General features: G+C 26.8%; 1 protein-coding gene across 1 annotated transcript in view; it reads left to right on the forward strand.

The window, feature by feature from the left end:
* The window catches only part of LOC107440209 (uncharacterized), a 288,195-nt gene that overhangs the window by 102,451 nt on the left and 168,181 nt on the right, over nucleotides 1-17,563 (forward strand). The gene's annotated exons all lie outside the window — the stretch shown is intronic.

Here is a 17,563-nt window from a genome sequence, read left to right on the forward strand (position 1 = left end):
AAAGATGCATTTATTTACATTAATTGCCTCCTTATTTGTATCAATAAGTAATAAATGCGATTTTCATCGCGACCTTAAGATATTTCCTTACATAACGGCTGAAATAATAAAAAGAACTTTATGAATAATGATTAATTTATTTTAAAATATTAAGCAATCGGATTTATTTGAAGTAAATACACAATGCGTACATATTTAATGTTAGATTCTTAATACACCTGAACTCGTCTCATGTATATGCTAATCGGATATCGCTTGCATATTCAAATTCCCCCTTAAAACCTTTAAATAATTTAGTTTCCCTTTCAGCAGGCAAATAATAAAACGCTTTGAGGTACATACCTCGATAATTATTCCCTTAAATAATTATCTTTATTACTGAACTTTAATTCATATTTATACTTTTAAACTTCGAATTCTTAATGCTTACTTTATGATGATATTATACAGCAATTTATAAGAGTAAAAGTATCCATTTTGGGAGAATGTTATTAGTTTATTGTATAGTATTCATGTGTCATCGAAAGAGGAAAATGACTTAAATCAAAAGTCATTAGTTTTTATGTTTTTACAAAGAATTTTTTGTGAGTATTAATTTTTAAAAAAATAAATAATTATCTGTGTAGTTGGATATCTAAATCTATTCTAGATTTAAACGTTATATCTTTAACTAGTAACATCTTGCACTCTTTATATTAATTCTTGGATATTGATATGGTCTGGTTATCCATGTACGTTTTCTTTTCTCTTACGTTCTAATTATATATCGTTTCCATATTACATTTTCTACTTTAAAATCTTTAAATAATTATTTCTTACAAATAGTAATTTTAAATAAATAATTTTAGAATTAGGATACATGTTTGAAAAATTGTAATTTAAAAATAGTTTCATAAAAGATCTGTTGTAAAAATAAACTATAAATTAATAATTTTAATCAAACACAGCTTTAGTCGAAATATTAACATACGAATCTCATTTTTATTTTTGAAGGCTAAAAATATTGTTTAAAGTTTAGTAACTAGCTCGATTTTATTATTTAACAGATGTACATATTATACATGTAATACGTAGTAATTATGCGTAATAATTATATTCAATACACACATTAAAAAATACACGCATTTTATGAAACAAAAAATTACTCATCTTCTTTAAATATCTCTCATGCTATTATTAAATATCTTTCATCGTAATTAAAAGTATTTACACTTTCTTAGTAAAGGACAGTATAATATATAAAAAGGGTTTCAAATATCTTTTTAAGACTTTCTAGTATTGCAAGAATAATTTCTATAATTATTTTCAACAGTGTCTGAACACTATGTGCTTTAACTAAATTAATTTAAGAAATATCAGTTATTAAAATTAATAAAAGTTATAATAATTTTAATAAATATTTCGGAAAACAAAATTTTTAAATAAAATTTGAAAAATGATGAAATACGAGAACCAAAAATATACTCATTTATTGAAGCCTGTTTCAAAAAGCTTATTTTGATCATTGCAAAAATAATTAATCATTTCATTTATAAATAGCTTCATTAAATATATATTTTAATGGTGTTTTATTGGTTAAAAGAGGGAGTACTCTGAATAAATACGGAAATAAAATCTCTACAAATTATATAAAACAGAAATATACAGAAGGTCTAGCTGTAACAGTCTAAATCATTACATTATATTTTAAAGTAATTATATGTTTTATAAGTATAGACATAAAGAAAAATTTTAATCACTTAATTAATTCTATATTTTATCTGACTAAACTTAACTCGGAAGACATTTATTTTTTACATGTGATGAATTATATCTAACCTAAGTCTAGAAAAATCTTTAAAGAAGCTTGCATAAAATAATAATAAAAAGTTTTCCTTAATTATTAACTATGTAACTCCACATTTTAAATTAGTTCGAAACTGTATTAAGCAATTTAAAAAAATAAATAAGCATTTTTGATTAAATTTCGAAAAAGTAATTAAAATTTTTTCAACAAGTTGAAAAAAATAAATAAGCAAGTTTTAAGTTTAATATGAATGCATTAAATTTAAATGTAAATAATTTCAACAAATTATTCATGTGGTTTTCATATTCAATTTTTTTATTTATTTATTTTTTTTACTTTTCTAATATTCTTTAAAACATAATTGAATCTCTTAAAATTATATTACAATAAGATAAGTCTTTCGAAAAAATTTCTCTCCATTAAACTTAATTAATCTACTTTCCATCCTATCGTGAAAAAGTATTGCAATTAGTTTATTCCTTTCTGCCTTAAAATTTTTAAATACAGATTTTGTTTTAATTTTTTTTTAAAAATAATTTTTTAATATCTGTTGAGCTATATGAGTATTTTTTTTAGATTTCCTGCTTATTTTTTAAAGTAGAACACATTATTAAAAATTATGACAAAAAGTTTAAAGAAATATATTATCTAAATGAAAGATTATCAAAAAGAAATTTTTACAGAAAGCACTTTCCTGGCGTTTTGATTTTAACTTTCGCCGTTTCTTAATTTCATTGAGTTTTGATTTTTATGTAACATCTCTTTAACCACGTCGTTGGTTATGTATCATTGTTCCTGCATTAAAAAGGAAATTTCATTGTCCTTATCTGCCTTGATATTCTTTCTCAAATCTCTGGATTCGAGTTAAAAAATTCTTTCAAATCCTTTTAAATTTAACTTTCCCTAATCTTTTTGTATTAACTCCATTCATTTAAATTTTTGTATTTCATTCAATTTTTGTAATGAAATGCAGAGAAACAGAATTTAATACATCAAAATTTCAGTTTATTTATATTTCAAAACAAAAAAATACATGATGATTTCAAAAATAATTAAAAATTCAGTATAAGTTGCATTTATCAATTTAAAAAAATAGAAAAAAAGTTTGATACATATATGACATAATTAATTTTAATGACCTATTATTTAGAAATATTTTTATATATATAATGTTTCCAAATAATTTGAATCACTCAATTCCAATAACCTGTTTCTGCGTTACAGGTACGGATACTCATTACTAATTTTTACTATACGCCTTTCTAAATATTTTACATTGTATCAAAGTATCATGTAATTTTTTAATTAAATATTAAAAACGTAGCCCCTATAACATACATTATTAAAACATTCATGAAATTTTTATTCAACAGCGCGCAGAGCAAGATTATATAAATTTTTCAAAACCCATTTCAGGATGTATTAAAACATAAATTGTTTATAGAGAAAATTTTTAATTCAGAAAACATCATCAAATATGTAAGTTTCCGTATATCTGAGGCTTTCAACTTCCTAAACTTATCCTAAGGGAATATAAAAGCTTTCGTTTGTATGATATTTATTTATTTGAAATACAATATCCCTCGAAGAATAGACGCGATTCCACCAGTTTCCATTTTGTTCATTTTTTATAGATTCTTTTTTCTTTATTCATTTTATTGCTTCTTACAAATAATTTATTATTACCTTTATATTTAACTAAATATTTTATTATTTTTTTACGCTAAATGATCATCTTACGTAATCCTTACAAAAATATTGAATGTTTACAATGTAATGAAGTAGCATGGAAGTACCAAGAAATTAAAGGATATTTTTTTTACTTCTTTTTCTTTAATTTAATAGTTTGATGCATGATTTTAATTGCCTTTCATGTGATATGTAAAAACAACTGTTAAAAAATGTGATATTTTAAGACAGATAAGCCTATATTGTTATAATATAATAATATCGTGATATCCTCTATAAAACTAGCTTTATAGATGATTCACCCAAATCACCGGTTATTCATACCATTGTTTGATCCGGAAGTTTTTACAGTGTACAAAAATATACACACAAAAGAATAACTTGAAATTAATTTAGGAATTATAAAGAATGATTCAGCAAGTATCTGCACAAAAATTTATAAAGATTAAGATTTGAATCAATTATCATTATCTTAGAAATTTTAAATGTATTTTAGAATATTATACTTTTAATCTTCTCAAATCTTTATTCAAAGAAAAGTTAATATGACTGCAATACTTAATTTTACCAAATAATAAAATCACAATAATGACTTCTAATTCGCTTATTTTTCAGTCAAGTCTTTATAATGAATTTCTCTTTAAAATAAGCTTGAGCGCTTCTTTCTAATTCGAACTTATTTCTGAGAAAACTGCTGGAAATATTTTAAAATTACCATGATTCCTAAAATTTTGAAATTATCATGATTCCATTAAATTAAAAATTATCCTCTCTGTTTTGAATTTTTTTTATATTTTAATCACAAACATTTCTACAAATTCCTTGCTGTTGGTGTCTAGACCAACAAAAAAATTTTCAATTGAATATAAATTGACTTGGAACAAAATGTAGTCGATTTTACTTAGCAAAAGAATTTTCAAAATAAATCTTAATCCTGATGTTGATGTAATATAAATAAATTATCGATTCATTTCACCAAATATCTATGTTACTAAAGGAAATTTAAGAATTTAAAAACTTAATAAATGACTATTGTCTTTATATAATTAAATTAATTCCGGAATTAATTCTTGCTGATGCAAAATCTAGAGTGTTCTAATGAAATCGCATTATTTCATCCCCTCTAATTTTTGACCAAACCGAATTCTGTATTACGAGATTTTACTATCGCAAAATACTCGTAGTATTCATTTTGCCTATAAAAGATTATGCAGAAAATTTGGAAATCAGTGAAAAATAACTGGATAGTATTAAAATGCTTGAATTTTCATCATTTATTTCAGATGCACTGCTAGAATTTTCATTCTAAAATTATGGTAAAATTACCAGGAACAGTCTGTCCATCCAATTAACCGTAAAGTTTAAGGTAAAGAACATTTTTTACCTTTACAGTTTTGAAACCATTTATAACAAGAATAGTTTTAAAAAAAACTATGAATACAAAACTATATGGTTTTTTAACTATTTACCAAGCATGGTTTAAAAACCGTAAGAAAAAAGTTTAACAGGACATTGGAGATAGTTTAGCAGCTTTATAGTGCTGTCATCCATGCTTGAGCAAAAAATGTATTAGATGGCTAGCTGAATATATTTTGTTCGTTTTTTTTTTGTAAGTTTTGTTTGTTTTTGTACATATTTTGTTTTTATAAGTGAAAACAGGCATCTTGAAGGCATACTGATAGACAATTATTTTTTTTACAGAACTCTTAATGGGTTTTCACAAAAATAAATTTAAGAAATTCAAATTTAAATGGAAAAAAGGGAGCTACTGTAAAAATTTTAGCCCCAACAGGGCACCTTTTTTAGGTATGAAATCAAACTGGTCAGTGATTATTCGAAAATATAAATTTCTTTACTAAGAATGAGCAAGAATTCCATTATTTGTCAGTATGGCCATAAATGAATGCCAAGCTTATAATTCTCATTCAATAGAAGCTTAAAAACTTTAAAAATTATTGGGAGGAGGGAAACTAATAACGGAAGTTTTTGAAGCCAAAATAAGTCACTAAATTTTTATTCTTTGGATTAATGGTTTCGAATACTTATGTAAAAGTATTCGCAATTAAGATAGGCATATTATTAAAATTAAAGATTTGCTTCGAAGGGACGACACTGAGAAAAAAAAGATTTACTTTAATGGTTTTTATTAATAAAAGGATTAAATGAAATATAAATTTAATATTTAAATTATATGAAGTATTTTTTGCTGAATTTGACATAAAAAGTAGGCGTAATAAAATCTAGCCGTAGAGAAATGTCTCGCCAATACAGAAACACAAATTTAGCATCGATTTGGAACAAATTTTTGGCACTTAAAGAAAGCCTGTAGCATAATGAAATAACAAAAAACCTTGTAACAAAATTCTGGAGACATTATCTACTCAATCGCTCTAAACGCTCTTTATATGTGCGATCCACAATTGAATATTTAAAATCGACGATATTTTTTTCGCATTAAATATCTTAAAAAAATCTCTATTCCATGTTAGATCACTATATTTAAAAATTTCAGTAGCCATTGCTTACAAGTAGTGAATTTCCATTTAATTCAGCAAAAGTACTTTGATTACTTCGTTAAAATATCTCATTTTACATAAAGAGATAGCGTTATTTTCGTTTAATGGCATTTTACCTTTTCCTTTTTGTCAAGTGATTCTGACTTCATTTCATTTTGAATAAACTTTTATCACTAAATATTTCTGTTGCTCCTATTTAAATCATAAGGGTATAATTTTTTAAAAGTGTCTACAAATAAGAAGAAAAAAGAACGATAGAATATTTCATGATCTCAAGCAACGTTTAAAGCTTTGTAAAATTCCAATAAATTTCGCACTCTGCCATGCTTTTTACAGTCACTAGATTTAATATTCTCTTGAATTGTATGAAAATTCTCAAATTTTTGTCAAGCGAATTACAAATAGGCATGACATTCATTAGCTTTAAGTTCCCCCTTGTGTCTATGAATTTTCAATGAAGATCATAAATAGATTTTTTTACTCATCAGCGCTGCTTTATTTCACGCTTAATACATATTTTTTGAGGCGTCAACAATAATTGTTTGCATATAACGTATTATTCTAGCTCATTCATCAAAAGATAATTTTGCTGTTCAGTTAAAACATTTTATTTTGTGCTCGCAATTCCTTTTTCTTTTCCTCTTCCAATTCTGTTTCAATTTGAATAAAATCCTAACATTTCACACTTCTATTGTTGCAATATAAATCCTAAATTTTACTATTCTTTCAAAAATATCGCCAAAAATAACAAAAGATGGATAACTGATAATGAGTGAAGCAGTTAAATTTGAAATGTGTAAGAAAATATCTTATGAAAGTCATAGAAATAAAAGACTAGTTCTATGGAATACATGACGCGAATAAATATTTGCAAGTGACAAATCCTTCTATGACATACAAAGAAGTGTTTAAATAAAATATATGCATATCATAAAAGCATTTCCTTCATTTCAGCAAAATCAAATATTAAAAAAGGAAGGCAAGGCAAATTGAAAATTTCTGTTCTACAGTCTAAATACAACGAGAATAAAATAGTGTTATTTCAATGATCTAATTTCACATTAAGTTGTAAAAGCAAGTGCACTCCAGTGTTACTTTAAAATATATTTTGATTTTTTACAAACCATATATAATTGTAAGATTAAAATTAAATATCCGTATACAATTTATTGGATCCTAGGATCGAGAATCAAACTTTATCTAGTTTTATTTATTGCAATATATTCGCTTTGGTTTTGTCGTGATAATCGCAGGTGAAAAGGGACATGGATTCGAGGAAAATGAACTAAATTATTGATTCGTTATTTTTTTTTTTAAATGGCCATCTGAATTTTTGTTAAAATTTCTAACATTGCTTTTGTAACAATGTATTGCAGATACCACAAAATATTTATTTTTAGCTTCGACATTCCCTCTTTGTCCTTTGATCAGTGATATTATATAAGAAACTCAACCCATAAACAGATCATTCACATGAAAAAATTCCATTTTTTGTAGAAAATAAAAATTAACTTTATTGATAATTCTCAAGCATGACAAATTCTGTAGCATCACAAATTTATTTATGTTTTTACTCACCCTGCCCATCACCAAATGGTGACCATAGTTAAGGACCACAGTCCTCTGTAACACAATATATTGATCAAAACTCACCTACATCTTTTACTCTTCCATTTCGAAGCTATCACAAAAAATTCATGCATTAACTCCACTTTCCCTAAATGATTTGTTAATCTTTCATGCAGAAACTGAAGTAGTCTGCTTGATTTCAGTATTTAAATAAATAATATCCACCTAAAATCACTTTTGCCCTTCTAATTTCTTATCACCGAATAATCCATAAATTTATAAAAAAAATTCCTGAGTGATATTTGGCATTAATAATAATTTTAATAAATAATAAAAGTATTTAATTAAAAGCAATTAAGATTTGAAAGAAATTATTTAAAATGTTTGCATAGCAATTATAAAATTGCGTTAAGTTAGAAGTTAAAAATACAAAAAAAATTGTGGCATCACCACGCAGTGCAAGGTATCGACTGTCCATCACGAAGCATGAGCTGCTGCAAGTGATTTTGTATGCCTTTTACGTCACGGCAAGTAAAAGTTGAAGTTCATACCGGGGCGTGACGTTACAAGTATGAGTTGGAGTTATTTTTGAAGGATCGGTTCTGGGATCGAACTCAACTTTAGGTTTATATTTCAAGCAAAAACAGATTCAGATTCCCTCGATATGTATTTTTAAGGGAAGATATCTCTCTGATTTTGCCTTATCGAATTCGATTAAGCTTTATGAAAATTAAATTATTCCTCACGCGTATGATATCGGTATAGTATCTTTGTAGCATAAGGTAACTGAATCGTGTATCCCTTTATGCAGCAAAGGCATAAGATTTACCCTTTACTGTATAGTTAAATAAAAAATTATTTTAAAATAAATATTGCAAGAACTGCTAGGAATGCAAAGTGAAAAATCTTACCCTTATTTTTACAGTCTGAAGAATATGGTAATTTTATTTTTACATGCGCTATAATTCAATTATTGTTAAGCACATTACCTGGCTAATTCTCTAATTAACAAAGGTTATATTCCTTAAAAATACGGAATCAAGAGTTTCCCCATTATATTGTGTGCACATTAACGATTTTCGTATTGATAATGTTCAAAAGTTAGTTTCTCTCATTTCATTTCCCCACTCATTCCCCACTTTTAGTTTTATTTCGCTATTTGGTTTGTTTTCTATTCACCTAATTAGTAGATCATTTAAACTTGATTCTTTAGATATCGAGAATTGAATAACATCATGTTAATTTGAGCGAACTGAAACGTTGCAAAAGCAAATATCCTTTCACTTTAATCAGTGGCGTGTAATTAATGTGCAAATTACATAGGTAATTTAAGAAATGAAACAATTTACAAGGCTTTTATGGATCACGCTACAATAAATCTTTATATTACCTGCATAATCAGAAGAATAACTAATTTCTGCATTTTAGTTGTATGCAAAGAATAAAATTAAAATTACATTATTACATTAGACAAAAAAAATAAGATAAGTTCAAGGCTATGAGGATAGCTTTCGATTAGATAACTTTTATCAATTCTTGAACTTGATTATTGAGATATCGAAAATGGAATAACATAACATTAATTTAAACGCACTAAAACGTTGTAGAAGCAAATATCTTTTCACTTTTATCAGTGGCGTGTAATTAAGGTGCAAATTACACAGGTAATTTAAGAAATGAAGCAATTTACAAGGCTTTTATGGATCACACTACATTAAATATTTATATTACCTACATAATCAGAAGAATAACTAATTTCTGCATCTTAGTAGTGTGCTAAGAATAAGATTAAAATTACAATATATTAGACAAAAAATAAGAAAAGTTCGAGACTATGAGGATAACTTTGGATCTTGGATAACTTTTATTTGTCTTTGAACCTTCCTTCGCATTGATGTCTCTGTGGTAATTACCTGAAGTTTGGAATGGAAGGAAGCATTTTATAGAATCCCTTCTGAGCGAACTGCATTTGAGATACAGAAGGAATGGCTCACCTTTCGAAGAAAAGAAGGCATAAAGAATTAAAGAATGACGTATAGAACTCATCCTTTCTCCCTTTTCCTTCCGGAATAACTTCCGGTTTGTGGTGAATGAGTAAGGAAAGTCCCGACAGAGCAAAGTTTGGGTCTTTGATGTCCTACGCACCCCTCAGGGAAGTGTCAAGTAATAGTGATTCCATTCCATATCTGCCCGTTTGACTTTCAAGAGAACAGCTATGCATAATGGATGTGTCTTCGCACTGCCTCTCTACATGGATGTGTGTGTATGTCTCCGCTGACAACACTTCCAGAAGACTTTAAAGGAAAGTTTCGTGCCATTCGTAAGGGTTGCTCCACTGTCCATTTAAAGGAGAAGTTGTCGCCAAGAATGGCTTGATTGGCAGCTAAGAAAGTAATCGCCACCTCACAGACCTGTTTAGACATGTTCGCTAAGGAGTATGCCGTGAACTGCATTCAGACCTAAGGGAGAAATTATCATAATATTATTTACGTCCGTTATTCCAGGCTAACAATAGTGACAAATATTTGATGATCTGAAAGATATGAAATGAGAGCTTCAAGTTTACTCTTAGTTGTTTGTTTAATTATATATATATATTATATATATATATATATATATATATATATATATATATATATATATATATATATATATATATATATATATATATATATATATATATATATATATATATATATATATATATATATATATATGAAAAAAAAGGGGGGAATAATAAGTAAAAAAAAAACAAACAACAGTTTAAAAAAAAAGGATGAAATTTTATTTAAAATACCAGAGGAAAAAAAGATATAATCTTTTCATCAGTCCACACGATTATATCCACAAAAAAAGAGTGCTTTCTGATATTGTATCAATATAGCCAAAGCAAAGTATATTAATACAATAGTGTGAGGAGCACTCAAAAAAAAATTTTACAAAAATTACAACAAATAAAATAGAACACAATAAGTAAAAATAAGTAAAAATAACATGTAAAAACAGAAAATAAAATAAAAGAAAAAGAAAAAAGAGTATAAAACATACACTATAAAGCGATGAGCGAAATCAGATGTTTCTTAACTTTCTTTGTGTTTTTTTGTATTTATTTATTTATTTATTTATATATATATATATATATATATATATATATATATATATATATATATATATATATATATATATATATATATATACAGAGAAAGAGAAAACATGGAAAATATTAAAGATAAGGGAAAAAAGAGAAGAAAAAATTGAAAAAAAATTAAAAACATAATATTAAAAAGCTGAAAAACGAAAAAAAGAAAAATATATAATAGCTCATACCATTATATCCACAAAAAAACAATTTCTGATATTGTATCAATAAAGCTAAAGCAAAATATATCAATAATATAGCGTTAGAAGCACTGTGAAAAATTTGAAACAAAATGGAACATATTAAAAAATATATATCACGTAAAAAACAGAAAATAAATTGTAAAGAAAAAGCAGAACAAAGCAAAAACGAAATCTAAAAAGCGATTAGCGAATTCAAATGAACTTATATGTACCGGAAATTTTCAAGAATGATTTAAAATATTTTCGTAATAAGATTGGCTGATTACAAAATATGAAAACAGAAACGCAAATGGAACTAAAAGCGTAAACAGAGGGATTTTGTCTTACGGCGCATTCCTACTGCAGTACTAAAGCACGTTTGATTTGTTAGTTACCAAGGATTAGCCTGAAAATGGATGCGCGCAAGGTAATAATATTATACTGGATGATTTAGCGAAGTTAAGAAGTATTTAATTAATAAGGGTGATATTTAAGTATTACAGTTTTTAAAAAAAGAGGGGGGAGAGAGAGACAGCGATAGAGAGAGAAGAGAGAGAGATGTTTTTAGAAACATTCCAAGTAATTAGTTTATTTATATTAAAATTGAATAATTTCTTTCATTGTATAAATCAACAAAGCAGGTATTTTCTTCGCTTTTAATACCCAAAACACATGCATTAAAATTAATATTATCATCATGATTACGGAGCCAAATTAATTTCTCGGAGTAAATATTATTTAACAAAATTGTTTAATCATGAAAATTAATTAAATCATGAATAAATCTAAAAGCATCGTTTTTTCCTAAATTAACTAGTACTATTTCATCATCAATTTTGATATTTAGTAAAAACTTTTTTTTGTTTTAATTACTATCCATAGCCAAAATTAGGATTAATGCATTCAATATTTTGCAGCGTAGATGTGCTGTAAAATGTTGAAGATGGGCAACGTTTTACAGAAAACGTAAAAGTTGAAGGTAAACAACGTTTTACAGCACATCTGGGGAAAAATTAGAGCTTGGCAAAATGTTTATAGTAAAAATTGTAAATTTTTAATTTTATAAAATGATAAAAATCTTCAAAACTGGCAAGATATTTTCATTTAATTTTCCAAATCAATCATAGAATTTTGAAACTCATTATAGCACGTCACAACCCTTGTAATCAAATTGAATTGCAATTAAATTAAATTGGAATTAAACTATTGGCAAACGTTCAATTTATTCGACCGTTCTAAGTTAAGTTGATTTTATGTATCAATTGAATGAAAAGTTTTAATAAGAAAAATATTCAGAAGTCAATTTTGTTTAGATGCGGCGATTTAAAGTTAAATGATCTCTATAAACGCAATATTTATATTCCTTTGAGGCTATATATTTCTGACTATATGTTTATGACTATGACTATGATTATGCTTATGACTATATGTTTATGACCATATGTAATGAAGCAATTACCATATCTTTCAGTGAAATTCACTAAAAATTTTTAAAAAATTATTTTAAAAAAAAATATTTAATTCTCTTTTAGAACTTGCTACAATTCTATAAATTGAAATTAGTATTTTATTGTAAAAAAATTAACAAAATTAAATATTCCATTTTTTTAAATTAACTCAATTAACATAATTTGCATTTCGTAAGATTATCTCTGTAACAACATATTGTGGGCCATAGAGATTAAGCGATCACCGGCCCAATTTCGTAATAAATGACATGATTGCAGCAATGTGGTCAGCACTGTGTATAAACTGCCTTTACAAGCTGATACAAATGGATCTGAAGTTAAAACTCAATGCCGCATTCAGGATTGAGACTCATGGGCATTATTTTAGTATGTATATTATCAAATGCAAATTGCTTGTTACTTAAATTCTTCACTCTTTAAATTAAAACCAATTAAATAAGTCCCCGACTAGTTATTCTTATCGAAAAGCAGCAAAATTTTGTTTGTAAAAGACAAACACTTATATCTTGTGTTAGAAAAATATATTTTATAAAATATTCGTCTTAAGAAGCACTTATATTGTAAAATATTACTATTAATTTGAATAAATCAAACTTTTTCTTGACATTTTTAACAGTTTTGTATAATTATTCTTTGTTTTTTTAGGTATGTATCAATTTTTGATGTCTTGTCATAACTTAACTCAATATGTAATGGTAAGATGAAAATTTTATTTATTTACTATGTCTACGTGCATTTAAACTACATAATATTAGTTTATCACTATTTAAGCAAACATGGAATTATTTCTATACTACTGGTATAAATAGTAAAAACGTGTATCAACGAAATTAAAATATGTTTATGTTTTAAAAGTGGATACATTCAGGAGTTTTCTATCCATGTTTGTTATTTAAAATAAGAGAACTTATAATCACAAAAACAAATTTTCAGACTAACAACAAAACTATTAATTTACTTCTTGAGTTTAGATTAATACTTGACAAAACCAACACAGACATCAACGTAATTTTTTCATCTTTAGGAACTCTTCCCTTAAAAACTCCAAATGCTGTTTATACGGCAAATATTCTATGATTGCTCAAATGAAATTCCTCCTACCATCGAAAGTAAATATTGACAAACTGAATTATAACATTTAGAGTATGTATGCCAAAGCACATTTCTCGTTCAGTTCATTTCCTCTAATTTTATTATTTGGTTTTTATCTATATAAGCTTGATTTCCTATGAAGTAAACTAAATAATTATCAATTTTAGAAATTGATGAATTTTAATTCATTAATTTTGATAAAAATTATTTAAAATTAAATTACTTGATGTAAATTATTAATAATTTTGATAAAAATTAAATCAAAAAATGTATTCCTGATTATACTCGTAATTTTTAACACATGCATAAATATTCACAACTATTAATATAAAAAATAATTTAAAGCGAAAATTTCAAAGTATTTTAAGAATAAATTTTACATTAACTTTGCTTTAAATTTTTCAGAAACAAAACAAAGTGTCTTTGGTATAAGTAAGAATTTCTTTATTTAAGAACAAAATAAATGAATGTAAAAATAGTGTATATTTTTTTCTAACTTACTGTAAAATAATACAAAATGTATTAATGTAATGTTAGCTGAAAAAATAATCATTCTAAATATCTTTTGATCGAATGATTAGATTTTATATAATAAATTTTAATGATAAAGAATACCATCTCCCCTATCTTCTTATTAGGTTTGTTTATTTTGGTAATCTTATAGTAAATAAAATCATGTTCATTTATAGTATATATCATGTATATTTATCTACATCAGTTTAGTGTTTTAATTAAAATTACTATAATAAAAAAATAATTTATAACGCTTCGTTAAAAATACACTGTAAAACATTCCCTATCAAATTAGGGTATAAAGTACCGGCACTTTTGTGCATCGTCAGTAAAATCCATTTTGTTGTAAAATCCGGTAAAAATTATTATATAATTTCTTACCGCAAAATATTATATCGTTATTTTTGCAGTAATATTTTTAATTAGAGTGATTCGGAGATTTTACGGTAATTATTACTGTAAAAATTACGGTATATCAGATTTTTTTGATCCAGTATATATGGATTTTGCGGTAAAAAGTTCCGGCACCTCAAGAGACGGTAATTTTGATACGGAATTTTTACAGTGTATTCACCTACCGTGATTTTTATTTTATGACCGCCGTTGAACAGTGGACCCAGCTTTTGGGTTTACGACTACTAATGCTCAACGCCGTAGCCTTGTAGTTTTGAACCAATCCAGAAGACAAGGGAACTCCTGGATCAGTACCCCCAGAAGTATTGATTTGTTATGGGAACATGGAGGACTTTGGCAACTCCGTCAGTTTTCATGCGATGTATTTAACAACTCTCAGAAAATTAGACCGGCAATCGGACTATAGGAAATAGGTTCAACGCTGATCAGTAATATCTATAGTTAGACCCACAACACTATGCAAATTTCGGAAACCTTAATGAAGTTACATCATATTCCAGCGATGTTGAACTGTAGTCTGGTGTTACTTTTGCCGGGTGTAATTGTTCATGATAACATGGTGTCATCATTTCAAACACATTAAAATTAAATTTATAGAACTAGACATTTAAAATAAATGTGAGCATGAAAATTATACTTTTTAATTTGTCCCTGTCCACACATAAAACTCTTATAACTTCGAACTCATTAGTTCTATTAAATCATTTAATTTAGATTATTTATCACAAAAAGTATAAGCGAAATAATTCCTCACTTCTCTATAGCAATGTCAGACATGCAAATAGGTATGAGTACAAAAATGTGCAATTAATGCATAAAAGATTATATAGCACATAAGTATTAGCTCCACCGACTTTGATTTTTTCACATTCGATTCAGCTTAAAAAATACACCAGAAAAAATACCTCACTGGCTTGTGTCTTTAATTTAATTTCCGTTTCTCATAAAATTTTATGAAAATTATCTTATCTAACAAAATAATGACATAGTGAGCAAGATAAGTTTGGCTTAAAAATTAAAAGTCAAATAGGTGATTCTATAAACACTGTAAGAAATCACGGATCAAATTATGTTAAAGCGCAACGGCACTCAGAGTGCCGGTACTTTTTTTCGTGAAATCTGCTTTTCCCGGAAAATTTTACGAAACAAAGAAAAACTGATAGACTGTGATACTTACATTAAGAATTACAGTAGAAACACTAAATCACTCGAATTAAGTAAATATCACTATAAAAATTACGATATCATCACACATCAGTTCTTGAATATACTACTTTACCTAAGACTTATGCTTAAATGAATGACTAACTAGGTGACCAACGATTATCTTAGTAGGTTTCATATAAAGAGCATAATAAATTTAAGAGATTATAGTCAGAAGTTGCAGCGGCTATTAAATATATAGTGATAATACTTATAAATCTAATAATCATTATTTTTTACAAGTGCTTATTTTGTGACATAATTTACATAATTTTAGAGAATTGTTGAAATTCGAAATGCAAATTATATAAAAATAAATGAACAATTTTATAACTCAAATACATACCCTTCAACATTTGAAGCTTTAAAAGAATACTGTTTTTAATGGTAGTGAACTAAAGCAGAAATTTTTATTAGAATTTAATATGATCATTTGAATATCTAACATAGCACCTTTCATATAACATAACAGTTTAAACTATTTATGCATAGTGATGAACAATATTCTATAATTTTAATTTATTAAAATATGAATGCTTTTTATTCGCTTCGATTAGGAAAATTAATACTGCGAGTAGAAAAATTTCCTAGCGGAAAAAAATTGGTAATGTATGGTAATGACATTTCTAGTAGAAAAAAAAAATCTTAGTTAGTAAAACCTAGTATATTTAAACCATTCACAGGGTATTGAAACCATTTTTTCTTTTATATGATAACGATTCACCGGCAATTCTAGTTTTCCAAAGTCTAGCTCTTATTGCCACACATTTAGTAAAAATACGAAACTAAAAAGTAAATTTAGCCAAACAAAAATTTTTTATGCCATGCTCTAAGATAACGCGTTAAAATTACCTACATTTTACCACATTTACCAAATTTTTTCACAGATTATAAAACCATTTTTATTGTTAGTTTTACCAAAATCATTATCAAAGCTCTTCGGTAAAAATTATATAGCTTTTTGGTGTTCCCATAGAGCCAGTAATAAGGAAAACTTCGCCATATTCTAGTAGTTTTGACCATACTTTTTTATCTCAGTGGAAGTATGTAAAGTTTATAGGTGAATAAAAACTATCTAAGACGCTGTGAACTTCGGACTTTGAAAATTTTAAAAACGAGCCTAAATAAGGATAGACTGCCAAGCTTGGTAACCTCTACTCAGACACGTAAGAAACTGCAGGTGACAAGCACTGTGCTAAGCCCTATAACTCAATCATCCCATAAGGTTTCTTTTTCCCTTCTCCTTCATCGCGATCTCTCTTTTGACCGCTAACTTTCGTCTCCTTACTAAAACGATTGTCGCTCATATTATTCCTTTTTTCTCGAACGTATTCTCTTTTTATTAGAGCGACATTCTCCGACGGATACATGCTCAACACGAGAAGATACTGGCGCGGGTCAACAACATTCAATCGATCACTCTTTTGGCATGGGTGACGATTTTGTGCCACGAATACGTGACACACATTGAAAAATAGCCTAAATGTGCGGTACATTACCTATGACTGTAACTGGATGTATGTTTTTTCTCCCCAAAGTGTTCCAGCTTGCGGTAAAAAGTTATACGTTTACGGGAGAGACGTGTGCTTTAGTAAATGTATCGGTGGTAAAAATATTCGATTGAAATTCAGAGAATTTTTCAATCTCTTAAGCGCAATAAAAAGAGAGTGTTTTTTCTGTCTTTTTCGCGCAATCCGATAGGAATGTAGTGAGAGGGAGAAAATTCTCGCTTTTTATTAAATGAATATTTTGAAAACATGTTTTGAAAATAAATGCGAGATCATCTCGCAGAAAAATGCCGATAAAACATGGTCTAGATTTTAACGACTAACATTTTTCATTGTTGTATTTAATATAGTTCAAATTTTTGTATTAGACTACCACTGAAAAAAGTAATCTTTATTTTCTCGTAATGCATTAAGTAACCTGACCTCCAATAACTAGGTTAACATTTATGGGAGGGTGAAAGGTCGATGAAAATTCAAAATAAT

Source organism: Parasteatoda tepidariorum, chromosome 1 (genome assembly GCF_982258835.1).
Source record: "Parasteatoda tepidariorum strain Cologne lab strain chromosome 1, Ptep-v5.0, whole genome shotgun sequence".
Taxonomy (NCBI): Eukaryota; Metazoa; Arthropoda; class Arachnida; order Araneae; family Theridiidae; genus Parasteatoda; species Parasteatoda tepidariorum.